The sequence below is a fragment of the Chroicocephalus ridibundus genome, chromosome 1 (genome assembly GCF_963924245.1).
Source record: "Chroicocephalus ridibundus chromosome 1, bChrRid1.1, whole genome shotgun sequence".
In the NCBI taxonomy this organism is placed as follows: domain Eukaryota; kingdom Metazoa; phylum Chordata; class Aves; order Charadriiformes; family Laridae; genus Chroicocephalus; species Chroicocephalus ridibundus.
Window position 1 is genome coordinate 7,530,739 of NC_086284.1, and position 13,627 is coordinate 7,544,365.

Below are 13,627 nucleotides of genomic sequence, written 5' to 3' on the forward strand. Positions count from 1 at the left end.
TCCCTTCCCTGAAAGATATCGGTGTGCACCATTGCCTGGGAGAAGGAAAAGCACTTGCAAGCCTCGATGGCAACTTAAGCCCCTTGTTGGTACTTCTCTCATAGAGAACTGAAGCTTGTGACTACTTAGTCTTTACCTTCTGCATGGTTGTTTGAGGTGTGTTGGCTGCTCTGGGTGATAGAGAACGTGCACAGGATGAACCCAAAAACAAACTCCCAGGGCTAAATAAAGGGACTAATTTGCACACACCCCTCGGTCTGTCATTCAGCAAAGCGGATTTGGTAGCAATGATGGGAGCTGAAATGTACTGTCTCCAATAGAGAGCAAGAAAACATGTGCTTTTGAGTGTGAAGTCAAGAAACTTTCTTCTCCCTCACTGATTTAGTAGTAGCACATGGTCCAGATTTATGGAGAAGCTTTGAGTCCTTGTGTTGAGTTGTCCCACATGGTAGACAGAAGAAGCTGAAAGGCCTGCAAGAGATGTCCAACCTGCTCTGCTAAGGAGAACTGAGTAAAGCAGAATAAGATGAAATTTGAAGGTGGTTTTGTTTGCCTTCTGGTTCCTGTGGCTCCTGGCTGCCCTTGCTTCCTTTGCTTATAAACACCTCTGAAATTTGGAAGGCAACAAAACTGAGAAACTCACAAAGCCACCTGTCACCTGGAAAAGAAGGTCTGATAAGACACCAAATATCAGGTAATTTGTAGAAAAAATAGAGAGTTTGCTTTTCCTTCTTGTGTCTTCAGGAGAGTGAAGGCGAGAGGATGATGATGACACTACTCTCTACCCACCTATCTGGTGTGCTGGCTGCTACCAGCTCCTGTAGAGGAGGATGGAGAATCATAGAATCACAGAATCGTAGAATTGCCCAGGTTGGAAGGGATGTTTCAGATCATCGAGTCCAACCATCAACCTAACTCTTGACAAAAAACGTCACTAAACCATATCTCTAAGCACTATGTCTACCTGTCTTTTAAATACTTCCAGGGATGGTGCCTCAACCACTTCCCTGGGCAGCCTGCTCCAATGCTTAATAACCCTTTCAGTGTAAAATTTTTTTCTGAATATCCAGTCTAAACCTCCCCCGGTGCAACTTGAGGCCATTTCCTTGGGAGAAGAGACCAACACCCACCTCTCTACCACCTTCTTTCAGGGAGTTGCAGAGAGTGAGAAGGTCTCTCCAAATGCTATATGAGAAGAAACGCTACATAGAATCATAGAATCATAGAATTGCTGAGGTTGGAAGGGACCTTTAAGATCATCGAGTCCAACCTTTAACCTACCCTGACAAAAGCCACTTCTAAACCATGTCCCTAAGTGCCCCATCTACCCTTTTTTTAAACACCTCCAGGGATGGGGAATCCACCACCTCCCTGGGCAGCCTATTCCAATGTTTAATAACATTTTCAGTGAAAAAATGTTTCCTAATATCCAATCTAAACCTCCCCTGACGTAACTTGAACCCGTTTCCTCTCGTCCTATCACTTGTCACCAGGGAGAAGAGGTCAGCCCCCATCTCTCTACAACCTCCTTTCAGGTAGTTGTAGAGGGTGATAAGGTCTCCCCTCAGCCTCCTCTTCTCCAGGCTAAACAACCCCAGCTCCCTCAGTCGTTCTTCATAAGGTTTGTCTTCCGGACCCCTCACCAGCTTTGTAGCCCTTCTCTGGACACGCTCCAACACCTCAATGTCCCTCTTGTAGCGAGGGGCCCAAAACTGAACGCAGTACTCGAGGTGGGGCCTCACCAGTGCCGAGTACAGGGGGATGATCACTTCCCTAGTCCGGCTCACCACACTATTCCTGATACAGGCCAGGATGCTGTTGGCCTTCTTGGCCACCTGGGCACACTGCTGGCTCATATTCAGCCGGCTGTCAACCGACACCCCCAGGTCCTTTTCTGCCGGGCAGCTTTCGAGCCACTCTGCCCCAAGCCTGTAGCGCTGCATGGGGTTGTTGTGACCCAAGTGCAGGACCCGGCACTTGGCCTTGTTGAACCTCACACCATTGGTCTCAGCCCATCGGTCCAGCCTGTCCAGATCCCTCTGCAGTGCCAACCTACCCTCAAGCAGATCAACACGCCCGCCCAGCTTAGTGTCATCTGCAAACTTACTGAGGGTGCATTCGATCCCTTCATCCAGATCATTGATAAAGATATTAAAGAGAACCGGCCCCAGCACCGAGCCCTGGGGGACACCACTTGTGACTGGACACCAACTGGATTGAACTCCATTTACCACCACTCTCTGGGCACGGCCATCCAGCCAGTTTTTTACCCAGCGAAGAGTACACCTGTCCAGGCCATGAGCAGCCAGTTTCTCCAGGAGAATGCTGTGGGAAACGGTGTCAAAAGCTTTGCAAAAATCCAAGTAGATAACATCCACAGCTTTTCCCTCATCCACTAAGTGGGTCACCTTATCATAGAAGGATATTAGGTTTGATAGGCATGACCTGCCCTTCACAAACCCATGCTGACTGGGCCTGATCACCCTGTTCTCCTGCATGTGCCGTGTAATGGCACTGAGGAGGATCTGTTCCATGACCTTCCCAGGCACCGAGGTCAGACTGACTGGCCTGTAGTTCCCCGGATCCTCCTTCCGGCCCTTCTTGTGGATGGGTGTCACATTTGCTAACCTCCAGTCAGCTGGGACCTCCCCGGTTGTCCAGGACTGCTCATAAATGATGCAAAGTGGCCTGGAGAGCACCTCCGCCAGCTCTTTCAATACCTTTGGGTGGATCCCATCCAGCCCCATAGATTTGTGCACCTCCAGGTGCTGAAGCAGGTCCCTCACCGTTTCCCTTTGGATTATGGGGGCTTCAGTCTGCTCCCCATCCCTGTCCTCTAGCTCAGGGGTCTGGGTGCTCAGGGAACAACTGGTCCTACTGCTGAAGACTGAGGCAAAGACTGCATTAAGTACCTCAGCCTTTTCCTCATCCTTGGTCACTATGTTACCGGCCCCATCTACTAGAGGACAGAGATTATCCTTAGTCCTCTTCTTTTTGCTAATATATTTATAGAAACTTTTTTTGTTGTCCTTGACAACAGAAGCCAGGTTTAGTTCCAGATGGGCTTTGGCCCTCCTGATTTTTTCCCTACATAGCTTCACTACCTCTTTGTAGTCCTCTTGAGTGGCCTGCCCTTCATGCCCTACATGATGCAGACTTTACTGGATTTACAGCTCTGTCAGCAATCACATTCCTTGGGGTTGCTCATTCAATCCATAGCCCAAATGCTGGCTGATTCAGACAGGAGAATATCTGTGAATCTTTAGAAGATGGGCAAAGTGGAGGACAGACAGTCCAAGTGTGTCAGGCTCACGCTTGGCATGTAAGACCAGGGAAAGAGGAGGGAAGTGATAGCAGGTGGTGTCCCCTCTGGGTCCACTTCCACATTGAGAGATGTTTTCACAAGGTTGGAGGGGTCCAAGCCAAAGCAGATGCCATGCATCAGCTTCAGCAAGGTTGACTCTAGCTAGCTTGAGTGGCAAAGCCAGAAATATCCCACAGTCAGAGATTTAGCCTGGACTGTCATCCCAAACCTCCCCATAGCTTTTAGAAGGGGTGCTTCATTCCTTCACTTTCTTGGTCCCACATTTTTCCCCACTCAGACAAGGTAAGCAGGACCTGGTAGGAGTGTGCGTACATGGTTATAAGTGCAGCTTCGCAAATATTTATGCTGCAGATCTCAGAGACCGACTGCTTTGCAGCGTGCTGGGATTTCTGTGTCCCTCGGGACTTGCATTTTGGCCTTGATGGAGCAATAACTTGGGCAACACCCTGAGAAGTCCCAAATATATTATTGCCTGCTGAGTTCCTCCTCTTAAAAGTACAAGCAAACGGTAAGTCAAGTTTTCATCTTGTTTGCTCTCAAGCCCAAAAAAATAAGCAGAACAGTACAACCCATGGAGGCAGCAGCTCCTGAAATGCATAAATTTCCACCTCGTTTCAAACGTTGTTTTTAGTGGGATATTGCTTGTACTTCATGACTTTGACACTTTTTTGTTCACTCCCACCTGCCAGCTACTATATCTATATATATCTATATATAGATATATGCTTTTTCTTATCCTGTTTCTGATCTCTTGAGAGTCTGAAGCCTTTAAAGATTTTTTGATGGGGAATAAAGCACTGGGAATTCGAGGGACAAGCCTACACCTGGTCTTCAACCAGCTGGAGTGGTGAACATTGCTGCCTCTCCCTTCTCCTCCCCTGGCCAGCTTCTCTCTATGACTCTCTGCCAAAAGCACACCGGGGATGAGATGTGTTAGCTACGGATGCTCTGATTCCTCCTGTGCACTCAGCCAGACTGCGTGCAACCACCAGGATCCAAGCAAATTGACTTTACACGGCAGCAGACTGGGGTTGCCCACCTCATTTAACATGACTCACCCTGGCAAGGGGCTTCTCAAGCATCAGGGAGGTCCCTAAGAGCCTGTTGGCTTTGGCCAGTGTTGCAAAAGCCACGGCCCATCACTCTTCTCCTGGTGTCCGCTTGAGAAATGGGGATTATGCTTTTCTCATGCTCTAAGAGAAACGGCACAAGGTGATTTTCCTCCTCAGAAATTTCTTGATGCCAAGGCAATCCCTCTGTCTGCGCCCTATTTCCCTGCAGACACCATCTCCAGGTGATCCGAAGCGGATCTCCCTTTTTCCCCTGTGCTCAGGGCTCGCCATTCTCTTTGCAAGATATAGAAGTGGCATAAACTTTGCTGCTGCTCCTGCACCCTCTCTATATGAAGCTGTGAGCACAGCTGGAAATAATGCAGGCGAGCGGGTGAGCTCACGAGAAGTTTCCATGGAAGCTGTGGCATTAAAACCCTCCAGCCTTTGATGGCGATATCATCCCTGAGCCCTCGCAGCTTTTCTAGGAGTGTAATGAAATCGGAATGGAGCAGCAGCCCCTGTGTGGAGAAGGAATTTGAGACATTAAGCCAAGGGTGGATTAAGGTTAAATGGGTCCCAGATCCACCCAAATATTGCCCCATCAGAAAGAAAGTTTCCCGGCCTCCCAGGATTTTCTCCTTCCCCTGAAGAGAAGTGGAATCGCCAAAACTGCACCGTGAGGAGTTTAATATGTGAATGACAGGGTGAAATGTTGTTTTTGCCCAGAGGTGTGGTTTAGATCGTCTGATGGTCACCTTCATGTCCCCCACTGTCTAAAAGGGTAGACAACAGAGAGCCCTTTGCACGGATGAGCCCAAAAGGCGGTAAGGATACAGCTGCCCATGTCTGGAGGGAAGAAGAGATGTTAAATTAGTAGGTGATGCCCCAAAAGAAAATGCTGTTGGCTTTTTTTCCTTCTTTTTCTTCCTTTTTCAATCAGGTCCTACGCAGCCTGTGGTTACTCTCCAGGTAAAACCTTCTGCTTCAGGCTTTCACAAAGTGTTTTTCTGTCTCCACGAGTGATTTCCAGTTGTCGTTCCAGGATATGGGCTCTGTTCTGGGGAGCATTGTGCCTGTAAAGTTATAGCTCTGGATGTGTTGAGCAAACACATGAATGACCCACACCTGCAGAAGGGCGGGATAAAAGACGCACTACTTGTCACCTGCGGACTTGTGATCCAGACATCATGGAGCCTTGGGAAAGTTTGGATCAGGCTTCTTTGCAGCTGTCAGCTGCCTCTGTAATTGCCCTTACCTACAGTTTCACTCCTGGCGTGCTGGGGAAATCCTGAGCTGGAACTGAGCATCCTGGTCCAGGCTGGAGTCATGCCGCAAATTCCGCTCCTGCTTGGCGGCTTTGCCATTTGGTTGCAGGCAGGCCATTAGTAAACTTTCTGGTGCACTGTGTTGTAACGTAATCACCCTCCCTTTCTTCCCTTTTTTAGGTGAGGAAGAAGTAAGAGATTCCAGGGCTTTTCTCTTTTGCAGCCACAAAATTAATTTTCTATGTTAAAAAAAAGAAAAAAAGAAAAAAAAAAGGACACAATGGCTCCTTCTGCGGGAAGGGATGGAATTGGTAATGACTTACAGAGCTGTGAACCAGCAGCACAGAAAAATACGTCCCAGGCAGAGGAGTTTAAAACAAATGAAGTCCAGCCTACAATAGCCCAGGGGCTTGGAAATAAATGATAGAGTCAATCTGAGAGAGAGATCTCACGACTGAAAATTAACATCTGATGCTGGCTGTGCGAAGAGTTCCCGGGGAGAAAAAACTTGCCATCTTTGCAAAACTGGGAGTTCTGGTGGTTTCACCTCCCAGGATCCCACCCCCGGGTCCGGGGTGGCCTGGAATGAGGTTGTGAGCAGGGGGTCTCGTGCTGTTCCCACGCCAGCTGCTGCGGTCCCCACGGTATCGGTCCCCGCATCCATGGGGCTTTGCAAGTCACGGTGGTCCCTTGTCCCCTGCGGGTGGCTGAGCCACTTTAGCACCAAGAGGCATCACTGAATCTGGCCTCTCCCTCATAGGTTTTGATATTCAGTCTCTTTTCATGGCAGCATGTGGTTTTGTTTTCCACTGTTTATTATGGTGTCTCGCATGCTCTGTTATGAAAAGGAGCTGGGTCTACAGCTGACGGATGTGGTCCCACAATGCAAAAGAAAAGTTGCCTTTTATTTTTTATTTTTTAAGAGAGATCTGATGACTTTTAAACTTTATTTTTGATGTTATGCAATCTTCCCATTGGCGTCGTTAAAGACGCAGCCTCGAACAGCTTTTAGCTGTGTTTTAAACACAACGTTTTCTTGGGATAGCGAAGATGAGCTGGTTCAATGAGAAAACTTCAAGGACACCTCAGCTCTAAGGATATTAAAGGGGGCAAATATCAACGGTAAAGAGCAAGAATATCCTGCTCTTCACTAGCGCCTTCCACCTGGAGACAGCCCCGTTACAAACAGATCCAACGCCCTGGCTGAATTTGCAAAGTAGCCTCGTTCCCCTTTTAAAAGTGCAAAAAGAAAGGGAGAAAAGTCAACCTTTGCTTGAATTGTTTAAATTCCTTCTTGCTTCTATAGCTGCAAGTGGCAAAGGCTTTGCGGACTTGAGCAGTGCAGGATCAGACCCATAGAGAGTCTGGGAGCATCGGTCCTGTGCGTTTTCTGCTTTCGCTGCTCTGGACTGTCTCAGTGGCTTTCATCTCATCCTGCGAGGCTGTCTGTCCTCAGACCCCAAGCTGTCACAGCAATATATATATATATATGTATATATATAAAATTATTTTTGCTTGTCGCAGTATTTCTATCCCAGCACCATGAATAGGGGGGTGTGTTCAGCCCCGGCGCTGGAAGGGATGGATGGGGGCCGGAGGGTCCTGCCTTCACTAGATGCGGCTTCACATCGCACCCTGAGAATATCCAGAAGAGCGACATTTCATCCACCAAAATAAAAGTAAAATTAATGACCCCCACTCTCATTAATTTTGGAAAGAAATTCATGTGCACCCAAACCCTCTGAGAACGCTCTGTTTTCCATCTAGCCCCTCATCCAGTCATAACTGACTAAACTACTTTATATGCCCTTGGATCCTGGCCCAGAAAATGTGTGGTTTCTTAAAATATATATGTATACACTACTTTAATACCAGCCAATACCTTCTGAAATGTAGGTGGCCAGAAAGGCATTGGCTGATCTTTTCCTATTACATATTTTAAAAATGAGTTGACATTCGTATATAAATTCTGCGTAAGCTTCATGGAGTTTTAGTAGCAATATTGAAAGGGAATGTCAACAACCGCTTAGCTGCTAATATGGGCTGGAGATAATAACTAAGGTAGCCAGGCAAATTGTATTTCCAGGAAATTTTGTCAGTTATGCAAAAATGGAACAGCAGCTTGGAAAAAAAAATGATAACCTTGATTTCTTTTCATGAAAGAAGTAGGTACTGTGAGGTCAAAAGGAAATTTGAAAATGGATGTATAGGGTCCTAATTTACTTTAATATTTCCTGTGTAAAGTCTTAAAGTTAAAGATTGATTTTTCCAATAAACATTACAAGCATAATGACCTGAAGGTATGATCACAGATCACGTACCAGATGGAGACCGATGGAAAAAGAGCTACTGCTGGTAGAATATGTTTTGTCTTCTTTTTTTCTTGCAGTAGTTTGAAAGAAAAGGATTAGATTCTGAAGCGTGCAGTAAGAAAGACTCCACTTACTAATGTATGAATAAAGATGGAACAATTTGGCCCAGAAAGAAACTTTCTTAGGAAAGGATGCTGAAAGCACATATATCAAATTTAATTGAAATTTCAAGGGGATTTCCCAAACACAAATTGCATTTATAATTTGGTCCCAGCATCATAAATAGAGTAATCATAAAGTTTTGGTCAAAACTTTTATTTTCCCAACCAAAGGAAGTGCAGTTTTTACTGAAATGAAAACTTCTTTCAGAGTCCTGACTTCAGCACAATCCCACGTAAAAACTGAGCAGGCACAGTCAGACGATGTCCAGGGTCTGTGTGCCTGCACCTTCGCGGAATGGAACGCTTTGACCTTTTTTTTTGCACAGTTTTTCACCGGGCAAGCACTGTTTTCGTACAGAAAAGCATTAAGGACCCTTAAAAAGTTGGATTACAAATGAAAAATGGGTGGTTTTCTTGAACTCAGTCTTTTTTTGGTGGGTTAGATCTATTTTTTTTCTGGTGCATTTCTGTGTCTGTTTGCATGTTCAGATTTCAAGGGGTGCAAGCTACCGAAATCAAAGACTGTCCTTCCAGAGCAGAAAAGCAAGTTCTCACTCAGTTCTAATTTCCGCCCTAAACACACTGATAAATACATTACAGAGAGAGATCCTGCTTTCTGGCTGCCTTCTCCCTTTAGGAGCAAGCAATTTGGGATGGAGCAAGAAAACCAAGGGCAGAAAATGGGCAGACAGATGGAGCAGATCCATCACTCAACAGAGCCACTGTTTTGCGAAGTCAACACTCCCTTGATCGCTACAAGAAACTGGGCTCAGCATCCCTAATTTCGCCCTCTCTTGGCTAAGAGTGTCTGCAAATGCATCCCTATGTTTCCATATTTATTTTGTGCTAGCTTTTGCCATAACGTGTCTTCACCATAGGAATAATTACATGCTCCTGGGTGCATGCGGCAGGATGTATTCTTGCATCTGCTGTCCTCTGAGCCCCCGATTCCGCCCTCCTCCCTTACAGCTGCTGCCCGTGACTTTAACATCTTCTCTTTGGGGTTTGGAGAAGGGCGTCTTTGTCCTCAGGCTCATCCAGCTTGGTGAGGAGACCTGATCATTTCCAGGACCAAAGAGCCCTCTGGAGAAGGTTGGTGCATCCGTATGTTAGCTCTCAGTGCTCTTCCACCACATCATCACCATACTGAGGACACCAAGCCATCCCAGGGGTGCTGCATGTGTTGTCATCCCCCATGTCATCCCTTCACCCAGGACACTTCATGGTGCATCTGACAGATGGTCCTCCCTAAAATGACCCAGGTGCATGCAGCCGAGAGAGCTCCAAAGGCACCTGCTTCACCTGCCTGTTGCGTTCAGAGAGCTCCTAGGACATCTCTCTACATCTCTTCTGTATTTTGTTGGGATAAGTGCATAAAATGACATAATGACATCTCCCCCTCATCCCTTCCCAACCCCCCAGCATGGAATAAAGATCAAGGGCAGTTGTTGGACAACCAAAGAGTGTGAACCTCATCACGAGAGGGAAGGACACTGAGGGAAAAGCGGTGAAAATGTATATTGTTCCCAGCGAGCTCAGAGAATATTTAAAACGCAACAATGGAACATGACTCCTTCTGAAAACCTCCAAAGCACTTAAAATTAGGAATCCGGTCTCTCGCCCCCTCTCCGCCCCACATACTCTGAAGCTTATAACAATAGAAACTCTGTTCCTACGGGTTCCCCTACAAATGACCCCTGGAAAGCATCGACTGCTTCCTGTAGGCTCCTGCCATCATCCCTTCCCCAGTAATATCTGCATCTGCTTCCAGATCCGTAATCACATTTCCTTAATTGAGCTGTGAAGTAGGATTTACGTGACTCCATTTAGATTTCGTCGCTTGCCAATAAGGAGATAGTTATTTCAAATTAGACATGAGGAACATGAGATTCTGATCTAAGGGAGAATCTAATATCTAATAATACGTTCCTGGCTATAGGTGATAATTTAAGATGAGTTTACGGAGCCCCTGTAATTACATTTTCTATGTGTGCTTTGTTGTGGTTACCAGGTAACTGCAAAGTGATTACATGAATATTTATGCTTGGCAGGTTAGACACTGCTGATACACAGGATTAGTATCGTTTTTTTTCCCTCTTGTAATTCTTTGTGCTAATATCTGGGACTCATATCAGGATAAAGGCGCCTCACCAGAGGAAAAAAGAACCACCACTAATGCCGTGCTCCTTATCTGAGGCATCAATTTGCTTTTCCCTGAAGCATAGCACTTGCATTTTGAAATACAAATCGGTCTTTCCTTCCTCCGTGATACATCCAGGATACTTTAAGTCAGGTTGGAAATCTCTGATCTTGCCTTTCGTAGAGGTTGTGCAATATGCCGTGTAGGACCACTTTTGCCAAACCTATACAACTTTGCATGTGTATGTGCATATGCGTGTGTGTGTATGGACACGGCCGGAGTTTAGGCTGCTCTTTTTGGGGGATATAAATCCAAAAAGGGTATAGACACAGGAGAAAGTCACCAAGGCAAGGCTGTGAAGTTGCAATGTGTCATACTGCCCACATTTGTGCTCTTACCCTGTGGTAAGCATGAGGTAATGGGAGGTGAAATCATGCCCCTTAATTAGAGAGGGTGGAGCTGGCTCACATTTGCCATGGTACAGGAGGGTGTGCATCATGCCGTCCGACAGACTGGCTTGCGCCCTCGCCGAATCCATCACGACCCTTCTGCAGGCCCCCAACCAACAGCAGTGTGGAGCCGCAGCCTTGGATAACTGCATGCATTTTGGGGGTAACACAGACTCTCGGGATGCCCAGCTGGTTTGCTCCTCAGCCTAGACATGCTAATGGCACAGCAAGAGCCATTTGGAGAAGGAAAGTTTTGGAGGGCCCTTTCGTCTGGTTCCCACCTGACCAAATGAGCATCAGGTGGCAGCTGGGATGTAGATGATGTCCCAGGGCTGTCACCTCCCTCCCATCTATTCTGCTCAGGCAGTGAGACCCAAACCAGCCATCTTGCCCCAGCGCTTGCGGTTTTTCCTCCACAGACCCCCTCTTTTGAGAAGGCAAGAGTCAGAGCTGCAAAAGTGGAGACCACTTGCAAAGCCGCTCAGCTGTTGGCCTGCCCTGTGCCTCCCAGCCCCATCACTACTCAGTGTCTTCTAACCGACACAGCAGTCAGGAGAAGACAGGCAGAAAGGACATGTTGTGATAAGACAAAGGGTAATGGCTTTAAACTAAAAGAAGGAAGATTTAGACTAGGTGTAAGGAAGAAATTTTTTACAATGAAGGTCATGAAACACTGGCCCAGGTTGCCCAGAGAGGTGGAGTATGCCCCATCCCTGGAAACGTTCCAGGCCACGTTGGACGGGGCTCTGAGTGACCTGATCTAGTTGAAGTTGTCCCTGCTCACAGCATGTCTGTTGGTCTAGATGGCCTTTAAAGGTCCTTTCCAAGCCAAACCATTATGTGAATCTATGATTCCATGAATCTACAGAAGCAACCTACCTGCAAAACTCCAGTTGATAATGAATAACCAGCCTTTTGTCCCTGATGGCTACAATCTATAAGGGTCAATGCAATAACACATACAACTAAAGAGTCCTAACATGGAGCAGCCCCTTCCAAGCTGTCGACTGGGAAAGAGCTTGGTTTCATAAGAGCCCTTGCTTTCAGCTGAAAAGAGAAAGTTGAAGAGAAAAATGCTGGAAGGGAACCATCAGGTTGAGTGCTTGTGGTATAAATAGCTCATGCACCAGCTAATCTGGTGTCCTCTCTGGTGTAAGCATGGCCCAAGTACTGTGTGAGCTCAGTGAGAATTGCTATTAGTCATGGACCCGATTTTCCTCTCAGCATCATTTCATTGAATCTCATCAAGTCAGGAAGAACAACCCAACTCTTGTTGGGTTCCCAGGTCAGGAGAGAGGGGATGGTGATCAAAACAAGCCTGGGCAGCGATTACCCTCAGATCTGACACTGTCGTGGCAGAACCTATAAAGATATTACATAGGGCGTCATGTGCTTTGACGTTGTTATGATAACCCAGGTTTAATCACTCCAAGCTTAGGCAGGGATTTGGTGGCCCGTGCTTTCAGAAATGACTTTTATTTTGCCAGCGTTTGCCAGCAGGCCGCTGTTTGCACATGAAAATGCTCTGATTGCAAAGCACAGATCTGTAAAATGAGCAACGGGGCTGAACGCTCAGGATCTGATTTATTTCTGAGGGCTCTGCGTGGAGCTTTCAGAGTGCGGAAACCTGCACCAAAGAAAGAGGAAATTATTTGAAGGGAGTCTGCTTTTAAGTAGAAAAGAAATTATTTGCTGAATGTTTTAGATACTGTTGATGTTCTCAAATTTAAGGCATGAAAAGAAACCATTTCTAGCAGCAAGGCTGTGAGCAGGAGCCATCTCTTTGATCTGTATCTGCACACACAGTGGGGTGGGGTCCATGAATTACAAGGAAACGTAATGTGCTGTCATTCTTAAATAAAACCACACTAGCTAATTAAATTGAGGCCTGGTGACCAAGCAGCTGGTCTGCAAGTTTGGCAATCTCTATCCTGTGCAGCTCTGCAGCTTGGGATAAGTCACTTAACCTCTGTGTTTCCCAGTCCCCCTCCCCATAGCCTCCCTGTCTACTGATGAAAAATTAAGTATGATTTACAGAGAGTTGTATGAGTGTATTTTCCTGATCCTTCAGGACTTGGACTCTGACATTAATCAGACCTGCACCCGCTGACATAGCATACGGTTGGCCTCCACATGTCCTCAGTCAGCCAGGCTGCTGTCTAGCCTGGCTGCTCCTTGGGTCTCTGTTGGTCATGATGGAGTCAAAGGTTTGGATACCCAAACTTTGGAGGATGTGGGTCAAGTAGGGAGCATGGTCCCACAAGACCATGGGAAACACTTAATCTCTCATTCTTCAACTCCCACACTGTGATGGGCCAGCCAGAACTTCCCCAAACAGTGTCTTGACTTGGCCAGGGTTTTCATATAAGAAATGTTTACACCACTGAGCATCGGCCTAACTCATCCTGGATATATCAGATTGACAGCGCATGCATATCTGGCTATCTGATGGCCAGCAGTCCTCCAGAAGCCATGGCTTTAGGTGGGCTGCTGAATGTCTGGAAATCCAGCAGATCATTTATAAAAGTGGTAGGTCATCATTAAAAAACAGGAAGAGGAATATCTTGCTCATGGAATCAGTAAATTACCTCAGCAAGCAATAGGATATGAGATTATCCTCAAAACTGTAAAATGACAGATTACCAGTGAAACAACAGATACCAAGTAAAACAGACAGAGCAGTAGATTGGGTTAAAAGTAGTAGTTGGCCATGCGATTCATGAAGGGGGGTTGTCCAATGATGGTTTTTGCCATTGTAGCAGGTAGCCTGGTTGGTAAAGGATGAGCATATGCCAAATCTCATCCAAATTCCAGTCATGGGAAATGCCTTTTCACCTGTGGAAAGGTTTCTTGGATGGAGAACTGGAATTTCACCACAGAAGAAGCTGCCTTCAAGCTCTGGTCCTTTCTGGAGGGCAAGATC